We start from the raw sequence: 20011 nt of genomic DNA on the forward strand, positions 1-20011 counted from the left end.
ACAATAAAGACACATCATTTTGGTGAACATGGATTATCGGATAAATGGACTGAGCCAGTATCAGGAAGACAAGTCCCACATTTCTCCCAGTCTTGGTTCCTAGATTGTGTACAGCCACATGAGATCACACATGTATATGCTAGTAGAATTATACCCCTGGGGGGAGGTGCAGAGATGAGGGCCGGGGCAAAGACTGTACTCAATCTATAATGTATACCTCTAAGAAAATTCTAAAAATACTTTTAAAGAAGAAATCTAGGAACGTCTCCATCTTGGAGCTTGGGCACAGCTGGAATGTGGAGAGGTTCTGTCAGATAGCAGCCATTGCTCAGTAGCCTCCGGATGAGTTATTTTAGCACTTCCCGAGTCATCCTCAGACCCCTGGGGCTTCGCTCCTTCTGAAAAGAAGCAGAGTCTCCCGGGGAGAATCCTGAAATAGACACGGAGCCTGGCTATCACTTCCTGTTCTTCTGCAAGGACTCAGGGCAGGTCAGATTCACTCATCGTTATCGCATCTGTTCAAAAATTATGAAAGTTCAAGTCAATCAACCCAGCGAGTGAGTCTGTTCAGTCGCGGGCAGAATTCTAGGCTGGATCTTCTAGTCCCAGGCCATATGTGGTTTGGCCTTATAGAGGTTTAAGAAGAGACTGTAGAACAAGACTAAAAGCCAGCTGGCAGCAGGCATTCTTTGCTTTAGTGTTAAAATTCTGGCACGTTCTTCTTCCATTTTTAAGGAAGGCCATGAAGTGCTGGTGCTCTGAAGCCAAGAGTCAGCGTAGACTACAGGCCGCAGCTTAGCCGCCCATGCTCCTCGTCCACAGCTACAAGTTTTTGCTCCGCAGGAAGCTCCACAGAGTCTGCCCTGTGATTTTTTCGCCATTTTGAAACCCATCAAGCAAACTTGAGGACATTTGTTTTGTGAGTTAGTGCAGACACACAATGTAGAAATATCTCACCTTATAAGATCCATTTACTTAGGGTTTATGTGAGAGGAAGGTGCTATCTCTCTGCTTCTGTGTTTTTCTATCACTTCCTCTCCTTGTAAGTTCTCATTTCTTAATGTAATTTTCCATGTAGGTGCTAGAAAGTGAAATGGGAGACAACGGCTCCGAGGGATCCCCTGTGTGTTTAATTATTGAGAGGGTGCGGTTCTGAGCATTTGATGGCGTGCACCAGATGTCTGAATTACAAAGCTGCTCCTCCCCGTTTATCACGGAGAATTTAAGGGGAGTAACTGTGATGCTGCCTGATAGCTCCGTCCCTCATTAACATCTCACCTGCTCACCTATTGCCCACCGAGAATTCTGCCCACATCAAACATGGATTCCTGCCCACATTAAACATGGCTGTGCTGATAACTCCGACCCCTCCCCCCAACACACACACCTTGTGCCCTTTAGATGAGGCGTCAAGAAGCATGGAATTGGCTGGGAAATTGGCTTAGTAAGCTAAGCACAGGTGTGAGGAGTCCCTGGACCCACATAAAGCCAGACATATAGTCACATGTCTGCGATCCCTGTGTTAAGATCAGATAGGGATAGAACACCAGGAAGCTCATAGGCCAGCTAGCATATAAGAGAGACCTTGTCTCAAACAAGGCAGAAGTGGGGGAGGGAGGACTAACAGGCATCACGGCACACATGTACCTGCGCTCACATGTGCAAAGAGGGAAGAAGCACAAAACGCCTTATCTGTGGTGTTCTAGTTAAACACATACTAGTAAAATCTAATCATGCTAAAATATTAGATAAGCCAGAACCAAGGGGACTCCACAAAGAAATGCCTTGCCATCTCTCTTTTTTTTAATGTTTATGGTTATTTAGTTATTCATTCATTTATTAATTTGGTTGGTTTTTTGAGACAGGATTTCTTTGTGTAGCCCTGTGTCTTAGTTAGGGTTTTACTGCTGTGAACAGACACCATGACCAAGGCAACTCTTATAAAAGGCAACATTTAATTGGGGGTGGCTGGCAGGTTCAGAGGTTCAGTCCATTATCATCAAGGCAGGAACATGGCAGCATCCAGACAGGCATGGTACAGGAGTAGCTAAGAGTTCTACAACTTCATCTGAAGACTGCTAGTGGAAGATAACTTCCAGGCAGTTAGGATAGGGTCTTAAAGCCCACATCCACAGGGACACACCTACTCCAGCAAGGCCATGCCACTCCCTTGGCCAAACATATTCAAACCATGACACCCTGGCTGTCCTGGAACTCTCTGTAGATCAGAGCTTGCCTCAGACTCAGAGCTCTTCCTGCCTCTACCTCTGCCTCTGCCTCTGCCTCTGCCTCTGCCTCTGCCTCTGCCTCTGCCTCTGCCTCTGCCTCTGCCTCTGCCTCTGCCTCTGCCTCTGCCTCTGCCTCTGGTGCTGGGATTAAAGGTGTACAGCACCACTGCCTGTCTGGCTTGTCATCTTTAAAAGTCTAATGCCACCAAAGAAGAGCTTGAGAAACTGTTAGAGATTTTAAAAGCCCCAACAGATAAATATAATAGATGATTTTGGGTGAGATACCAAGCTAGAAAATTTCATTGAAAAGGACCCAATGGGATTTTTTGGGCAAGACTGGCTTATCAATTCTAAGTTATATTTTGTCCATGTTGATTTTTATAAATATTACAAGGGCATTGGGGTTATGTGAAAATATTGTTCCTAGAAAGTACTTAAGAGTATGAGCCAGTGTTGGATGGTGTTGGCAGTTTCACTCTTGAAGGGTTCAGCAAGTGCCCGCCTGCCAGAATGACAGGGGCCGTCATGTAGTCACTGAGGCAGGTGGGCATACGTAAAGGGATTGTGGAGTTCTTTGTAATAGCTTTGCAACTTTCTTCTCAAGTTTGCCTTTTTTTCTACAGTTAAAAGCCCAGCACAGTAGCACATCCCTATAACCCTAGCAGTCAGGAAGCTGAGACAGAGGATTGAAAGTTTATAACCGGCCTGGGCTACATAGTGAGACCATGCTTAAAAAAAATAATTTAAGCTATTTTTTTTCCCGAGACAGGCTTTCTCTGTATAGCCCTGGCTGTCCTGGAACTTACTTTGTAGACCAGGCTGGCCTAGAACTCAGAAATCCACCTGACTCTGCCTCCCGAGTGCTGGGATTAAAGACGTGCGCCACCACACCCAGCACTATTTCTCTGCATAACATGAGTCTATATTTTATGGTCTCAGGTCTTTATAATTGTTAGTATGGCAAATCTTTCTTAACATATTAGACTTCTAATTAGTCTAAAACATATTAGACTTCTTAACCACAAGGATAGTGTTTCTGTATGTGGTTTCAAATGACTGAGATGGTTCCGTGGATAAAGCATTTCGTGCACAAGTATAAGGACTTGCATTTGGGTCCCCTGCACTCTCTTAAAAGCCAGGTGGGCCTGGCAGAATTGGCCAGCTCTGGGTTCAGCCAGGGACACCACCTCAGTAAATAAAATGGAAGGCAGGAAGGAAGACACATGATGTCAACCTTTGGCCTACACACACACACACATACACACACACACACACACACACACACACGAATATATACACACACACATATGTACATACACACAGAGACAGAGACACACACATACATACACAGAGAGACATGCATACATGCACAATGCACATAGGTATATATACAAGCAAAAAAAAGTGAATTAGCTTATTTGAAACGTTAACATCATAGATAATCATGTTGGAGATAAATCCTTGGCCAGAAAGTAAACTGTTCAGTCTATTATTTTATCCCTGGTTCCTAAGTAGAATGATTGTGTTTAAAAAGAAAACATAAAGCAAAAAATTCATCACAGAACATCTGTAATGGCCACCAACATTTTCAAGTAATACAAGCGTAACATTGGTAGCACATAGAGCTGGTGTTCTCATCCAGATTCTGACAGACTACCAGCAAGCACCAGTTTGAACTGTGTCAGTCTCCATTGAAAATGTGCCAGGTTTATTAACACCACAATTAACAGACTTTTAATTAAGTTGCTGATTCTGTTAATAATGTGACTGTTTAAAAAGAGTTGTATAAGCATTTCTTTTTGTTGTATCTTTTTTATAACTTTTATTCTGCAAATTTCAGGTGTGGAGTCGGGGGACGTTTCAACAGATACGCAAGAGCACAAGCAGAATTCCAAAGCACTATTTATTATTGTTCTACAAATAAAAATGGTCCGTCTTTCAAAACCTCGGCATTGCTTGTTGGGGATTTTGAACACGCTACTGGGCCATTTGAATATTACTTGTGTGTGTGTGTGTGTGTGTGTGTGTGTGTGTGTGTGTGTACAGGTTGATCATTTTAGGATCCTGGCTCCTGGACTGACGATTGGCAATGTCTTCAACGGTGTTTATGGTGCAGCTTTCCATGGGCCAGAAGTGAGGATTACATTTTGAATGCTGACTTATGCTTGCTTGGAAGAAGAATTCCGACATCCACATTCCCATGGCATGACAATGTCATGTCTTCTATCTGAATGTACAACATCAAAGGTACTTGAATTCATCAAAACCAGGCATGATATGATATCCCGGTCTAATGGCCTCATTCAGACAAACATTTAAAAAGCAGAGATGTTTTCTGCATAGCAAGGGGCAGTCTTGGAGTGCTTAGGGCTTTGCACGTTGGAGCCAGGCTGTCCAAAGGAAAACACTTTCCTGAGTTGTCCGCCACTCCCATCAGTAGCACTGCCTGACAGTGGTCCGTCTTTAACATGTCCAAGGTGCTTCCCCACACTGATACTTTGATTCAGATCTTTATCACTAAATATTTATACCAGGAAACTGAAGAAATTGCCCTATCCCCTCCTTGGCTTCTCTTCCTCTTTCTTTCATCTTTTTTGGTTCTGGAATGTGGACCCAGGATCAAACATGGTACCACTGTACTGCCCTCCCAGCCCCCATTTTTATATTTACTGCACTGAATATAATTTCACATATCAAATCCGTCCTTTGTCTCTGACTCTCGTATGGGTGTGTGTGAGTTAATATTGGTTTTCAGCTTGGCAAGGATATAGAGTCACCTAGAAGACAAGCCTCTGAGCACGGTAGTAAGCAAGTTCCTGGACGGAATTGAGGTGGGAAGACTCACCCTGAGTGTGGGCGGCAGCATCCCATGGGATGGGATCCTGGACTGACTAAAGAGACATAAGCCTCCTGACTGTGGGCACAGTGTGACCAGAAGCTCCTTTTCCTGTTCCTGCCCATGCCCTTCCCCACCACAACAGACTGCACCCTCAAACTATGAGCCGAAAAAAACTCCCCTTCCTTCCCTAAGTTGCTTTTTCTCGGGGATTTCGTCATAGCAACAGGAACGGCAGCTAACACTGAAGGTATGGATTCCTTTAGAGGGAGAGATGCATACAGATTTTGACAGCATGAACTCTTCTAAGATGCACACCAACTCAGCCCCTGTAGTTGGTTTATCAGATGACTGCTACCACATCCCCTTTGCTTCTGTGGGTGAGCTTTAACTGTGGCAATAGATGGATAACATAGCCCTTGCTATCACTTGATCTACTGGTTGTAGAGATTCTAAAGGACAGCACTCATCAGTCAGAAAACTGGTGTGAAGGTCCCACACACCTGACAACATGTCTGGCCATAGGGACTGCTCCGGAAATAGTCATTTGCTGATCCAGGCAGCAGCTCCGGTAAATCAAAGTGCATGTACAAAATAAATGCCATCTAACAGTTTTTAACCAATGGTGCTTTTTGTAGTTTTAGAAAGAGATGCACAGGCATGTATACACACACACACACACACACTCATTTGCATGCACACACGCATACACAAAGATGAGGCTGAGCATGGTGATGTATGCCCATGATCCTAGCCCTTGGGAAGCAGAGACAGGAGGACCAATGTTAAATTCAAAGTCATCCTGGTCTACACAGCTAGTTCCAGTCCAGCCAGTAAGACCCTGTTTCAATAGATAGATAGATAGATAGATAGATAGATAGATAGATAGATAGACAGATAGATAATACAGACAGACAGGGAAAAAGGGGAAAGAAAGGGGAAGGAAAAGAAAGGAGGAAGAGGAATGGGAGGAGGAAAGGAAGAAGCAGAGATAGAATTAGTTTTGACAAACAGTACACACTTTCATTCATTCATTCATTTATTCATTATTTAAACCAATTAACTCCTTATGACATGCCAGGTACTTTAATAATGCCAGGAGGTATTAAGTAAACTAGCCATGTGAGAACAAAACAGAAAGCAACTTGTGTTTTAAGCTTGACACCGGCGTTTTCATTAGCAAATACCCGGTAGCTTGCGGAGCTTAGACCTTGAATTTAATTTGGTCGTTGTTTGGTCTGGAATGCATGAAGAGATACAGTACTGCGCAGAGCCAGGTTTCAAGGAAGCCCCTGCAAGGAACCAGGACTCCCTGCTCAGCTGCTGCGTCTGTCCCTCTCCAGACAAAGCCAGGCCAAGCGCAGCACCAAGACTGTGACAGACAGCTTCGCTCCGTGGTTTGGGGTGGGGCCATGGCAGACACCCTAGGTCGGTGCACTTTAGAGGCCAAAGCTTATCTGATTTTTAACTTTTAACCACGCTCCTGCTATCTCAATATTTTTTTTATCTGACCGTCCCCGAGAAAACAGGAACGAAACTGACCTCTCCTTGCGTCTCTGTCACCGTGGGGCTTATGTGGGCAGACTGACATCTGCAGGCGCATCGTTAGCGAGTTGGCAGCCTCTGTGCCCTGTGCAGGTTGCAGTCAGACCTGCCTTCTACAGCAGCCTCTTTCTGGTTGATTAACTCTAATGTAATTTTAATTAAAAACCACAGTGTCAAAGGGTTTAGCTACTCGAGAAATGAGCACAGACTGCGGCCCAGTGGCAGCAGTCACTTGGAAAATGGAAATGCGTCCTGACACTGTTGTGCGGGGGCCAGATAAACAGGGTCGCTGCAGTGCTGGGCTCCACGCAGGGAGGACACGGGGAAACGTCAGAGGCAAGCGTCTCCTAGCACTTGGAGGTTCCAGGGTACCCATTTCAGGTGTCATCCACAATTTTGAGACCTCTTTCTGTTCTGGCACACAATCATGCCCTGTACAGTGGCTGGCTGCGACTGTTCTGATCTCCTGTTGGCACTTGGGGCTCTAAATCATCCCATAGATCTGTGTTAGAAATGAATCAAATTTGAAGCAGGAAGAAAACAAAACAAAACAAACAAAAAAACCAAACAACAACAAAAAAAAAACCAACTGAAGACCAGTCACGGTGTAGTAATTTATTCAACCTTTAAACTTCTCTGGTTTTCTCACTTTTTTTTTTTTTTAATGGAGATGGGGTAATTTGAATTTCAGAAATACACTTTCCTTTCAAGAAAGCACTTTTTCTGCGATGTGTCTCTTTTACAGGTGGCCTGAGGGAGTGACTGCCATCTTTCAGTGATACCCTTGTTTTGAGGCAGTGGTTGTATAGGTAGATTTAGCCATGAGACATGATGTCTCAAAAATAGGCTACATTCTATAATCTGCTTGTGCATTGAAATCTAATCACTTTTCACATTTCAGCTTGGCCTTCAGAGACTGTTTGTCAATCCCCGTTTTCCTGTTGATGCTTCACTGCTCGGAAAGGAAAGACTGAAGGGCGGTGCTGTGTGGGCGAGGTGCTTTATCACTGCCGGTGGAGCATCTCTAGTCCACGGTGAAATGCCCTTTAGTGTCCCTCAAGGTAGCTAATTTTTAGGGCACAAGTCTCAGGAGAACACCTAGTGACGTCAATTCTTCAGAGGAGAGTTTCCTGCACCGGGTCTTTGGTTAGGCGAAACTGCTTTGCCGACAGATGGGGCCGGTACCCGTGGGCCCGGAGCCATGTGAACAGAAGGGGCCCCCCGGACCCTGACAGAGAGGATAGACAGAACCGTGGGGGAGAGTTTAGGGCAGTATGCAGGGAGGGAGAGGAGGCACGGAGGGCTTCTACACCAAGTCCAGCAGAGAGGAAGAAAATCAAAACAAGCAGATGGGTGGACCGGGAGAGGTGATTTGAATTGTGTAACTTGCTTAAGAGACTAATAAAAAACGTAGTCTCTTGGGGGAGGGCTTCACCGCAGGCAATTTTGGAAAATTGGAAATTTAGCTAAGATGGCCAAAGGGGAATGAACGCTGAGAAGAATAAACAGAAAAGTAGACAAATGAACGGAGTGGAGGTTTTGTTGGGAGGAGAAGCCCTCTGCGACCTCTGTGCACACTCAGGAGGCCTATTACAACTGCCTTTTCTAATAGAATACAAGGTTGGATTTTTTTTTGATCATCTATTCAGCAGAATAATTAATCAAAATGGTCCAGAGAATGACCTAATGCAGGAGAACGTGCCTATGATGCAATTGTCATTTCTTCCTTTGTCTTTATTTGTGGTGCTGGGGCTGAAATCCAGGGCTTTTCCTGATTTGCAATAATTTAATTCTTTTGTGCGTGTGCATGCATGTGGGTGTGCATGCATGTGAGTGGTGAAAAGGGAAGAACCCAGAGCTTCATGCACATAACACAGGGACTCCACCACTGGGCTGCATTCTCAGCTCCCTTCTCAGCAGTGGAAATTTGTTTATCTGTTGCTTGCTTGCTTGCTTATTTATTTATTTATTTATTTATGGAGATAGGATCTCACGTAACCCAGGCCGGCCTCAGACTCACTCAGTAGCCAAGGATGACCTTGAACTGCTGATCCTCCTGCCTGAGTGCTGGGATTACAAGCCTGTGCTGCCATATCTTGTTCCCATGGTGCTGGGAATAAAACCCAGGGCCTTGTGAACACTAGGCAATCACTCTACCAACTCAGCAGCATTCCCAGCCTATGAAGGTTTTAAAAAAGAAAACTCACTGGAGACGATCTGAATAGGTTGAACCAGGGGCTCCAACAAAACTTCCCTAGAATATTAAATTTTCATTGGATATATATGAGTTTTTGTAAAATAGTCCTATGAGCAATATGAGGAGGCCTGAGTTACATGTCACTCATAGACAAGAGGATGTAAATAAAAGATAAATGAGTGATAGATGGATGGGTAGGTAGGTTGGTAGATAGATAACATACTACATACATACATACTACATACAACATACATGTATACTACATACTACACACTACACATAGTACATATATATATATGTGTGTATATATATATATATATATATATACATACATATAAGCATAGACTCATACATAGATGATAGGTAGATTTTTTTTCTCTGCAGGACTTTGCAGAATCTTCATGTGTGATTTTTCTTTAAATCTGCAAGTAGAACTCTACCTGAAAGGTATCTCTAGGGGATGCTTTCAAATGCATATGGGGTTTACTACCTTGAAGCATTCAGACATTACAACCCTGTGTTCAGTGTGGACCGAACTGCCTGTTCATCTGTCTCTCATAAGTCAAAATATCTGTTCTGTGGCAGACATCTTTAATTAAAGAGTTTGTGTCACGCCTGTGGATTTCCAGTTTGAAGCCGGTCAGAGCTACTAGCAATTTTGCAGACAGCCTGAGCTATAACAGGGATCTGATGTCTTAAATCAGGGTGTGATCTGGGAACTGCTTACCTCAGAAGAACTGGAATGAGTCTCCAACACCCAAGTAAAAATCCAGGCATGATGATCCATGTGTGTATCAGCCCTGCAGAGGCAGAGACCGGCAGCTCTCTGGGGATTGATGACCAGCCATCTTTGCTCAGTCCACGAGCCATGGACCTGGTGAGAAACCCTGTCTCAAAAAACTAAGGTAAGCAGAGCCTGAGGAACGACACCATAAAATGATCTTTGGCCTACACATACAGGCTGCTTCTATATCTGCATATGCACATGAATGTATGGAGTTTATATTTGGCTAGACTGTAAATAAATATCTTGTAAGCAACAACTCACTGGGAGGGAATTCTGGTCACATCCACCATTCTATCCCACCCACTGACAAGCCTAAACCTGGCTTTCATTTACAGTTTCCATGTGTTGTCTTTGTCTGTGATCAACATAACACAGAACTCTATGGTCTAGGAGAGCGTCATCACTGTGTCCCCAGTATTTGCCAAGTGAGGTTAAGAGTGTATTACGCTTCCACAAGGACCAGAGTTCAATTCCTAGCACTCACATCAGGTGGCTCACAATTGCCTATAACTCCAGCTCCGGGGATCTGATGCCTCTGGGCTCCACATGTACCCATACACGTCATTAACATGCATACCAGTGATTAAAACTAAAATAAGTAAAGAATTATTACTGCTAATGAATTACTCCTCTGGCTAAGGGTGGGCAACTGGTGACAGCACATCTAAAGCAAAATGATGCTTTGGATTTTTTTGTTTTGTTTTGTTTTGTTTTGTTTTGTTTTGTTTTGTTTTTGGAGACAGTGTGACAAGGTAGCCTTGACAGGCCTGGGACTCGCTGTACAGACCAGGCTGACCTCAGACCTATAGAGCTCTACCTGCCTTTTGAGTACTGGAATTAAAGGTGCAGTCAGCAGGCCTGGCCATCCCCCACCCCCACCCCCACCCCCACCCCCACCCCCATTCAAATAATGCTGCGAGGTGCGGCAGCTCCTGTGCAAGAATCCCAACATTTGCTAGGCCGAGGCAGGAAGAAGGCTGTGGGTTCAAGGCCAAGGCCAGCCTCAGTTTCTGTTTAGACAATCTCCTCTGGCTGTGTTATACTACCATGACCAATCGCAGCTTATGGAAGAAAAAAAGGTTTCCTTTGACTTTAAGTTCCAGAAGGACAGTCCTTCCTGGACAGAGAGGCACAGTGTCCAGAGCAGGGACTCGGCTGGTAACATTTCTCATCCACACACAGAAAACAGTGAGTGAGCAGGTGAAGCTATAAACCCTCGAAGCCCACTCCCAGCCATATACTCTCTCCAGCAAGTTTTCCTCCTGAAGGTTTTAAAACTATAACCACCCCCAAACGGTGCTGGCAACTAGGGTCTGAGTGTTCAAATCCATGAGCCCGTGGAGTCGTTCACCACAGCTATGCCCTGAGATCCAGGCCAGCCTGGGCCGCAAAGGGAGATTCGATCTCACAGAGAACAGAACGATCCTCCCAAGCAACTATGAGCAAATAATTCATCTCTGAACTTGGGGAGGTCAAAGACAAGCTTAACACGGGAGGGGCTCCTTACGAAGCACCTCCTAGCTAGCGGGTCTGGTGATTCGAACACAAATGGGTGGGGGTGGAGAGTCCAGTTTAGGGAGTTGAAGGGAGGTTTTAAGTTGAATTTGCAACTGGAGAAAAGGTATCCCACTTTGGCTCCATTTCTCCCACATTGCCGACACTGGGTTTACTTTCCAGAATGGAGGCAGCAGAGCCGGTTAGAGCAAGAATGGAAAGGGTGTCTGATATCCTAAGACTAGGTCCTGGGAGGAGGCCCCATGGAGTCAAAGGGAGGCAGCATCTCTCCTCCTGGACTGCAGCAATACTTCCAACCTTTGCAAAACATGTTTTCATACTTACTTAAAATACGTCATGGCACCTAATGTTCACAACAGGTGGAGCTCTGGGTGGCCTGCTTTTACTGAGAAGGAAAGAGCCACCTTATATGTAGATTGTATTACACAGCTCCTGGGATCCCTGGAAGAGAGCTGATCCCCAGCCCTCATTGTTTTCTTCCTGACTGCTAAGGAAATGTGAGCAGCCACCTCAGGGTTTTGCCACCACACTCTCTCTGTCGGCCATGGCAGACTGTATCCTCGCATAGTAAGCCAAATGACCTTTCTGTGCTTACATTTCTTTGGTCGGGAACATTACACAATCACAAAAGTAGCTAACGTGGGTGGGATTTTTATTCTCAGGTTACAGAGTAAGAAGCACCCAAGTGTCCATGGTCCTGCCAGTGCCAGCTCTTGGTTGGACTCTGGCACCCAAGTGTCCGTGGTCCTGCCATTGCCAGCTCTTGGTTGGACTCTGGCACCCAAGTGTCCGTGGTCCTGCCATTGCCAGCTCTTGGTTGGACTCTGGCACCCAAGTGTCCGTGGTCCTGCCATTGCCAGCTCTTGGTTGGACTCTGGCTCCCGAGTCCTTCCTATCAGCACAGTGGCTTTGAAGACAGTTGGTTTTATCTTCCTTGGGAGTTCTACCATAGTAGAACAGATGAAGGGACCCAGGCAATGGGCAGGATTTGTATGTGCCCATGTTCCACATGGTAGAAACTTCTGGTTCATAAATACGTTTCTAGATTTAGTAAATAGTAATGAACAGCACACAGTCCAATTCTGGAACAGTCTGCTTTGTTCCAGGGGCACTAATATTTTATCCTGTTATATTCCGTGTGCTTTCTGTCTCTTTCACTACTGTGGAATCTCCTATAGAGATAGTAAGTGCTGGGAATCTGTAGGCAATTTGAAAGATTAAATGAGGTACAATATATACCTTTGAAGTGCAACAGACTATTTTCCAATGAACTTAGTTTGTGTTAACTTTCCCTGGGAAGACTTGAACAAGGTCTACTCCCCTTGAGAAAGCACCAATGAGACGAAAGTAATGCTTCTACCAAATAAAGCTTGGTGAAAACAGTGAGTCGGGCTTTACTCACAAGACAAAAGATTGCCCCAGAACAGCTCTGTCACCAGAGGATCTCACCCACTTCCCCATAGCTGAATGGAGGCTCCTACCTGCAATCCCCTCTATATTCTTCTAAGCCTCAAATCAGCATTGATTTGGTGCAGAATTACATGCAGGTGAGAAGAAGCAGGAAGAAGCGGGTGGAACTTCAGGTGAGTCCAATGGTCCTCCCTAAGTCCTCCTTCTGTAAGGAAGACATCAACAGACCTGTTGTTCTTGTAGGGTATCAGACCTGCTCAGATTAGGATGAAAATGTCATGTTATGAGCAGAAGACAGTGTTTGCAAGCATTATAAAGATAATTCAACATAAGCCCCAATGTGACTTCTACTCCCGAGAAAAATTTGAGTTTCATAAGCAAGTCAATTTCATATTTGTAAATAGCCACAAAGTGAGGCATAGAAACCAAGTGGTGTATCTTTCTGCTTCTTCTTCTGCTGCTGCATCTTTCCCCCTATGGAGTAGAATCGATAACTGTTCAGGGAAAGCCTGGTACTGCTGTTTTCTCCTGGAGAGAAATCGGACTTGGATGGTGTTTGGGAAGATCATGGTGTGCTTTCAATAGCAGGTTTATTCTGCAAATGAACTTGGATGTTGAACAAAATCCATCCTGGAACTTCCATGGTGCTACTCAGTGATGGTTGGAAACAGAGCCAGAAGTTAAATTCCAGCTAACACTTGTTGGCAGCCAACAAAGAAGATGAACAGAGGTAGGACTGAAAATAAAAGCTATTTCTATAGGATTTGAGATCCATCTTTCTTATATCCATCTTGCTATTATATATCCTATCTAGAGTCTGGGGACAATTGTATACAAGAGAAACTATGAATTACATACTTTGATCCCCAGATCCTCTGCCAGACATAGTTACTTCTGTAACTGAATGGTATGGCCAGCTGTTTACCAGGGTAGGTATTGGGTGCCTATCTCTCACATACTGGGAAACGAAGTCTTTGGATTAACTAACTGGCCTGAATACTAAGTGTAATGATAAAATCTTCTTGGCAATTCCCTCACTGACAAAACATCTGGGTATAATAACAAACAGTGTAACAGACATTTCAGAGAGAAAGGCATGCCAAAACCTGTCACCCTAGGTTATCTGTGTGCATGCTCAAGGCATAGACCTAGGAAAATCCCAGAAGAAGCTATACATTTCAGGGTAGAGCAGGCAAATTGCAAGAAGTCGATCAAGCAAAAACAGAAATATGCGGTAGGGCATAGAGATAGATCAGAATATAAATGTGCTATAACATTCTTAGAGTTTAAACACTAACAACAAAACCAGAAGACAAGCAACAAAAAGGGAGGTGTGGTCCCTTGACAGGCAAAATACAGGCTACAAAATCTTATCTCATGAATGCTCCAATGTCAGATCTAAGAAATATTTCAATAGAGCCATTCAAAGAACTAACCGGAAACAGAGACAGTAAAGACTTGCTGTGCATTTGTAAGGCACATAAACCGAACCCGTAGGGTGTGTCTGTAATCCCAGCACTCAGCAGAGAGACAGGAACAGCTAAATTTCACAGGCCCGCTAGCCTGGTGTACACAGCACAAACAAGAGAGTCTCTGTCTCAAATAAGGCAGAAAGCAAGGACCAATAAATACCAAGGTTGTGCTCTGACTTCACACACGCATCATGGGACCCATGTGCCAACATTAACACACATAAACATGCAATAGATGAAGATAAAACAAACATATATGAAAAAAGAATGACCAAAGGAAGAGAAGCTGGAGAAGGGAAAGAAGGGATGAGAGCCATGTCTTGTCAAAGCAGGATTCCAGCAAGGAGACAGCTCGTAAGAAGGAACTGGTAGAAAAGCATAAAGTATATGTGACTAAAGAGAAAATGTCTCAGAGAGGCTCGGCAGACTTGAACAGGCAGGAAGGCAGTAGGTCTGAAGACGGGCTGATGGAAGTTATGAGCTCTGAAGACTAAATAGGGACAGAGAAAGCAGAAACATGAACAAGACTCAGAAAACTGGGTTAGCATTGAGATGATAGCCTGCCACAAAAGGAGGACCAGGAAGAAGACAGGGGAGAGAGAAAGTAGGGGGAAATATCTAGAACCTTAAAATTGTGTTGAAATATAAGTGTGCACATCTAAGAAGGTCTCAAAAATCTAAACAATGCAGTTATCAAGACATGGAATTGAACTAAATACATCAAGAGAAAAAAAGCAAAGATAAAATCATAAAAATATGAAGAAAAAATGATTGTATGTAGTATTCAGCTTAATGAGATAAACAGCTGAGTTTTTGCCTGGAACTATGGGACCAGATAGTTAAAATGCCAGGAGGAAAAACGGGGCCAAAGGCAGGTCTCAAATTATGGGAAACTACTTGTCTTAGACAGGGTTTCTATTCCTGCACAAACATCATGACCAAGAAGCAAGTTGGGGAGGAAAGGATTTATTTGGCTTACACTTCCATGCTGCTGTTCATCACCAAAGGAAGTCAGGACTGGAACTCAAGCAGGGCAGGAAGCAGGAGCTGATACAGAGGCCATGGAGGGATGTTAATTCCTGGCTTGCTTCCTCTGGTTTGCTCAGCCTGCTCTCTTATAGAACCTAGGACTACCAGCCCAGGGATGGCACCACCCACAATGAGTCCTCCCGACTTAACCACTAATTGAGAAAATGCCTTACAGCTGGATCTCATGGAGGCATATCCTCAAGGGAGGCTCCTTTCTCTGAGACAACTCCAGCCTGTGTCAAGTTGACGTACAAAACCAGCCAGTATGCTACCTTTCAAATATGAGGATAAAAGAAAGATGGCAAAACCGGAGACCCACCTGTCAGACCTGCCGTATGGGAGATGCTAAAGAAAGCTCCAGCTGAAGCAAGCAGTTCTGCAGTGTGACTTCAAGGCAAAAATAAAATAAAAGTACTGATATAGGAACGTTAAATCCTGTAAAATGGGATTTTACAGGAGACTGTGTGGGGAGAAGATGACTGAAAGAGTGAGTGAACGGGAGACAGGAGACAGACGAGAGGTAGTGAGGTTTGTGTGGGATGCGAGCAGCGGGGAAAGGGACAATGGTTGGGGGGAGCAGTGAGAAGAACCAGAGAGGCAGCAGATGGATGAGAGCAAGATACGATGACGTGTGTGTACGGACATGAAAATCTCACGGTGAAAGACTTTACTCTGCATGCAGAATTTCACAACAGTTCTCAACCGCCCGTCATCCCGGGGCAAGTCAAGAGTTTGCAGTCGCCATTGGCCTCCTGAGCCACAAGAAACTGTCTCAAAAGACAAACAACCCACCCAAACAGGAGGGAAAGTAGTATTAGTAAATATTTTGTCCGTTTCACACTCTTTATTTAAGAAGAGATTTAATGAAAGTGTGTTCATGTAACACTATTAGGCCAGTAGCATTTAAAAAAAAAAAAATCACCATTCATTTGACAATCCTGCGACAAAGAAGCAAAGCTTCATTCGAGTGAGAGAATTGCAGCTGACGGGTTTGTACCAGATCACCCCTCGAGTTCACAGCAACTCTTGAAAGCAGGAGAACTATTTTAAAGGTCAACACGACAGACTTCATAAGTAAATTCAGGATCTTCTTTTAACCTTCAGTAACTTTAGCGCACATAAAGAAGTCCTACGAGGTGAGGGTTATAAAACGGTGTGCTTAGATTTGTAACATGTCCAGTCGCTATCTAAATCCTTATTATTTATACTGTCATTTAATAGTTACAGTGCAAAAGAAGGGAAAGAACACGGCCAAGTAGAATAAGATACCCGCATCTCACTGAAATCAAGACAGCCCACAATTGGGAAGAGGTCGTGGTGAGATAGGCTGAGCTTAACATTGGCCTTGAAGAAAATAACTTTTAAAATAGGAGTAAAGGGAGCTGGAGAGGAGGCTTAGCAGGTAAGAAGGTTTGCTGCTCTCGAAGAGGACTGGAATGTCATTCCCAGCACCCAGGTCAGGCCCCCCATAGACTCCTGTGTTTGAATGCTTGCCCCCACGGAGTGGCACTATTAGGAGGTGTAGCCTTATTGGAGGAGGTGCGGCCTTGTTGGAGGAAGGATATCAGTGTGATGGTAGGCTTTGAGGGTTACATATGCTCAAGCTACACCCAGGGTGAGATACAGTTTCCTTCTGCAGCCTGCAGATCAAGATGTAGAATTGTCAGCTCCTCCAACACCATCCCTACCTGCACGCAGTCATATTTTCCCACCATGATGGATTGAACCTCTGAAAGTATAGGCCAGCCCCAGAAAATGTCATCCTTCAGAAGAGTTGCCTTGGTCATGGTGTCTCTTCACAGCAATGACACCCTAACTAAGACAGTGGGGGACATCATTATAGGAATTCAAATGTTACAACAGACATAGCTCTTCTCTGTGGTTGTCACTATATGTACAAGATCAAGCCAGACAAATATCTAGCACCTGTCAGGGAAGGGTAGGAGCTCACAAAGTCCCACCCCAAGCTAAGGAGCTATTGGCAGGGAAAATTAGTTTTCTTCTGAGATGAGGCCCATGGTAGGTTTCCAGTCTCTGGGATGCTCTACAGTCATGTGCATACTGACAGCACTAGGTAGACTAGTAGGAGTTTTGTTTTGTTTTGTGTACTTAAAATTGGGTCAAAATGGTTGGGAAGGATATTGGAGGAAGTGCAGGGAGTGAATGTAAGTGGACTTTATGAAAACACACTGGGTACATGGATGAAATTCTCAAGCTCTGGGCTCAGAATTTTTAAAATGTATTTTAATAAGGGTTCTTAAATGCTTCAACCTCCCTTATAGCCCACCAACAAAAGGTAGGAGAGGAAGGTGGCTGATAGGGCAAGGGGATATGGACCTGTTTAGAAGTGGTTTTTTTGGGGTAATTCCAATCTTTGTTATCAGCAGTCCAGTCCACTATCAAAACACCAATCACCAATCACCAATCACCAATCAATCACCACTGGAGCAGTGGCTCGCTCCAGAGGAAAACGGGAGACTCTACCAAGCAATCAGCATGAGTTCGCTGCACCAGGAAAAAGCAGCTAAAACACCGTCAGCTGCTTCATTTCTCTCTATGAAGTCACAAGCAAAGATCAGAGAAGAAAGCAAGGCAAACTAACGCAAGAACACTGCCAGCGAAGACCAGCAAGACACACCAATGCCAGAGCATCATCCACTGTCTGTTGGGTTATACTTAGACTTTTTCCAAACATCCTGTGTCCTCTCAATATCTGCTCCAGCAAAACATCACACGCCCTTTCACCAGGCAATTTCTAGGAAAATGTCGTACGGCACAACTGAATCTCCAACAAAACCAGAAATCCCCATGTCGTCAAGCAGGAAGTAACAATATCTCAAAAAATAATTCACTCAGTGAAAAACAGTAATAAAATAGGAAAGAGGGTCAAAAGGTAGGCATGATATACACAGAGAGCATGCGCAGATAGGAATCCAAGTCCACCCCCAACCACAGTAAACCTGCCTAGATTAAACAGCAGAGGAAAAGAGGGACTAGGAACAAAGTCATGGTCCAACTGTCTGTCGTGCTGTCTACAGGAGACAAAGTTTAGATAAAAACACACAAGTCATGAAGGAGACTTGTGTGGGAGGGGAGAAGAGGATGAATACAGACCAATCATGCACATAGCAATCCCATGACAACTCAAACAAACGCCCTAAAGTCAGAAGCAAAAAAAAAAGACACTAAACAAACAAACAATCGTGAGCTGGGTGTGATACAGACCGGCAACCCCCCACATTGGAGAGGCTGAGGCAGGACTGCCATGATCTTGAGGCCAACTTGGTCAACAAGTTCACCTTGGTTACAGAGTGAGAACTGGTCTCAAAATAAATAGGAAGGAGTACTGGAGAGATGGCTCAGCAGTTCAGGGCACTGTGTGCTATTCTTGAGGACCCTAGTTCAAGTCCCACCACCTCCATGGCAGCTTACAGTTGTCTGAAACTCCAGTTCCAGGGGACCCAATATCCTCTTCTGATAAAGCATGTGGTACACAGACATGTATGCAGGCAGACAAATAGCAAAAAGAACGGAAAGAAGAAAGGAAGAGAAAGAAAACAAAAGGGAAAAAATAAGAAGTAGGATGTATAGGAGGAAGATGCAAAGAAGGACAGAATACAGGAACATAGCATCAGCAGCTCACCAGTGGACAAGATAAATAGTCATGAGCCTAATGAGAGAGATGGAGATCTGCTGATACAAGGGGGCCAGGGGTGGTGATCCATCTTCAGATATCAATAGACCCAGAGGAGGAGGAGGAGGAGAAGTGTGTGTGAGAGAGAGAAGAGAGAGGAGAGAGAGAGAGAGAGAGAGAGAGAGAGAGAGAGAGAGAGAGAGAGAGAGAGAGAGAGAGAGAGACTTGTTGCAGAACCATGTCCAGGAGAAAATAGTGAGTGAATGGAGAAAGACAGGTGATTCTGATGGTATTCTGCCATCTGTATGTTTGTAGTTTATTCTCTCGGTTTGTTATCTAGAAGTCATTGCCTAGTTCAAGGCCAGAAAAACACATGCCTGTATACTCATCTAACTGGTAGTTCCTGCTCTCTGGCATCCATATATTATCCATAAGTATTATTCGTAGAGTAGTTTTAAAAGCACATTAAACACTAAGCCAGTGCTGCAGATAGTTCACACAACACCCAAACGGTTTCCTCTGCAATTAACATCTTGCATGAGTGAGGGGCCATCTGTTTCAAAATCCTCTTTGTCGTTTCTCCCAGGAGGCACTGGATCCTGTTGTGAGGTTAGAGTTTATAGTTGGGCACACCAGCTACACTTATGCTGGCCAGCATTCATGTTGTTTACTTCCCTGATTCTAACTCCTGAACAAAAGAGCTATGTTTGCAAAAACCACTTGAAGAGAAGGTATATCTTAGTAATGAACCATGCGATCGGTCTCTAAGGGGTTGTACTACTCTGGAATCTGTAACATTGTCATAGTCCCTGATATGTTTCAAGGTCTAGAAAGGCAGGAGCTAGCTATCCATGCTGGTAACACTCACTCTGGTGCCATGGCTGGAAAGGCAATAGCTGGTATCCAGTAAGGTTTGGTCGTCATTTTAAAATCTCTATTCCCCAGTATAACTCTTATTTAGATCTCAGGTCCTACTGATTCTATCTTGGAAATATCTTGACTCCAAACTCATTTCATCAATAAAAGTAGTTTAGTTTAAGCCTTTGATCTGATATCAGTTAATATCGCCGGCTTATGCACCAGCAGGAATCCATATTAGAGCTGGATGAATGGTCATTAGATTGGTCATTCGATTGTTTCAGGTGATCTACTCAGAGAAAATCCAAAATGGCTTCAGCCTTATGCCTTGAAGACATACACGTGGCTTCGCCCTGCAGTGTGGTTGAATTTCTCATGTAGCAACTGAAGGCTCCAAGAGATGAAGTCAGAAGTTGCCCATCCTATGGCTGATCCTGGGTCTTGATATGCTGAGTCAGCTGCTGTCTCCATTGGCTCTGCTAGCATGCTGTGGGTACCCT

At 44.3% G+C, this 20011-nt stretch overlaps 1 long non-coding RNA gene across 1 annotated transcript in view; it reads left to right on the forward strand.

Moving 5' to 3' along the window:
* LOC110302549 (uncharacterized) overlaps window positions 1-4206 on the forward strand; it is a 65289-nt gene extending 61083 nt beyond the window's left edge. Inside the window, exon 4 of the long non-coding RNA XR_015044567.1 lies at window positions 4069-4206. This is a non-coding gene — a long non-coding RNA (uncharacterized LOC110302549). The remainder of the gene's footprint in view (window positions 1-4068) is intronic.
* Window positions 4207-20011: the final 15805 nt, after the last annotated feature.

This window comes from Mus caroli, unplaced genomic scaffold (assembly GCF_978045245.1).
Source record: "Mus caroli unplaced genomic scaffold, Mus_caroli_1 scaffold_11, whole genome shotgun sequence".
NCBI lineage: Eukaryota > Metazoa > Chordata > Mammalia > Rodentia > Muridae > Mus > Mus caroli.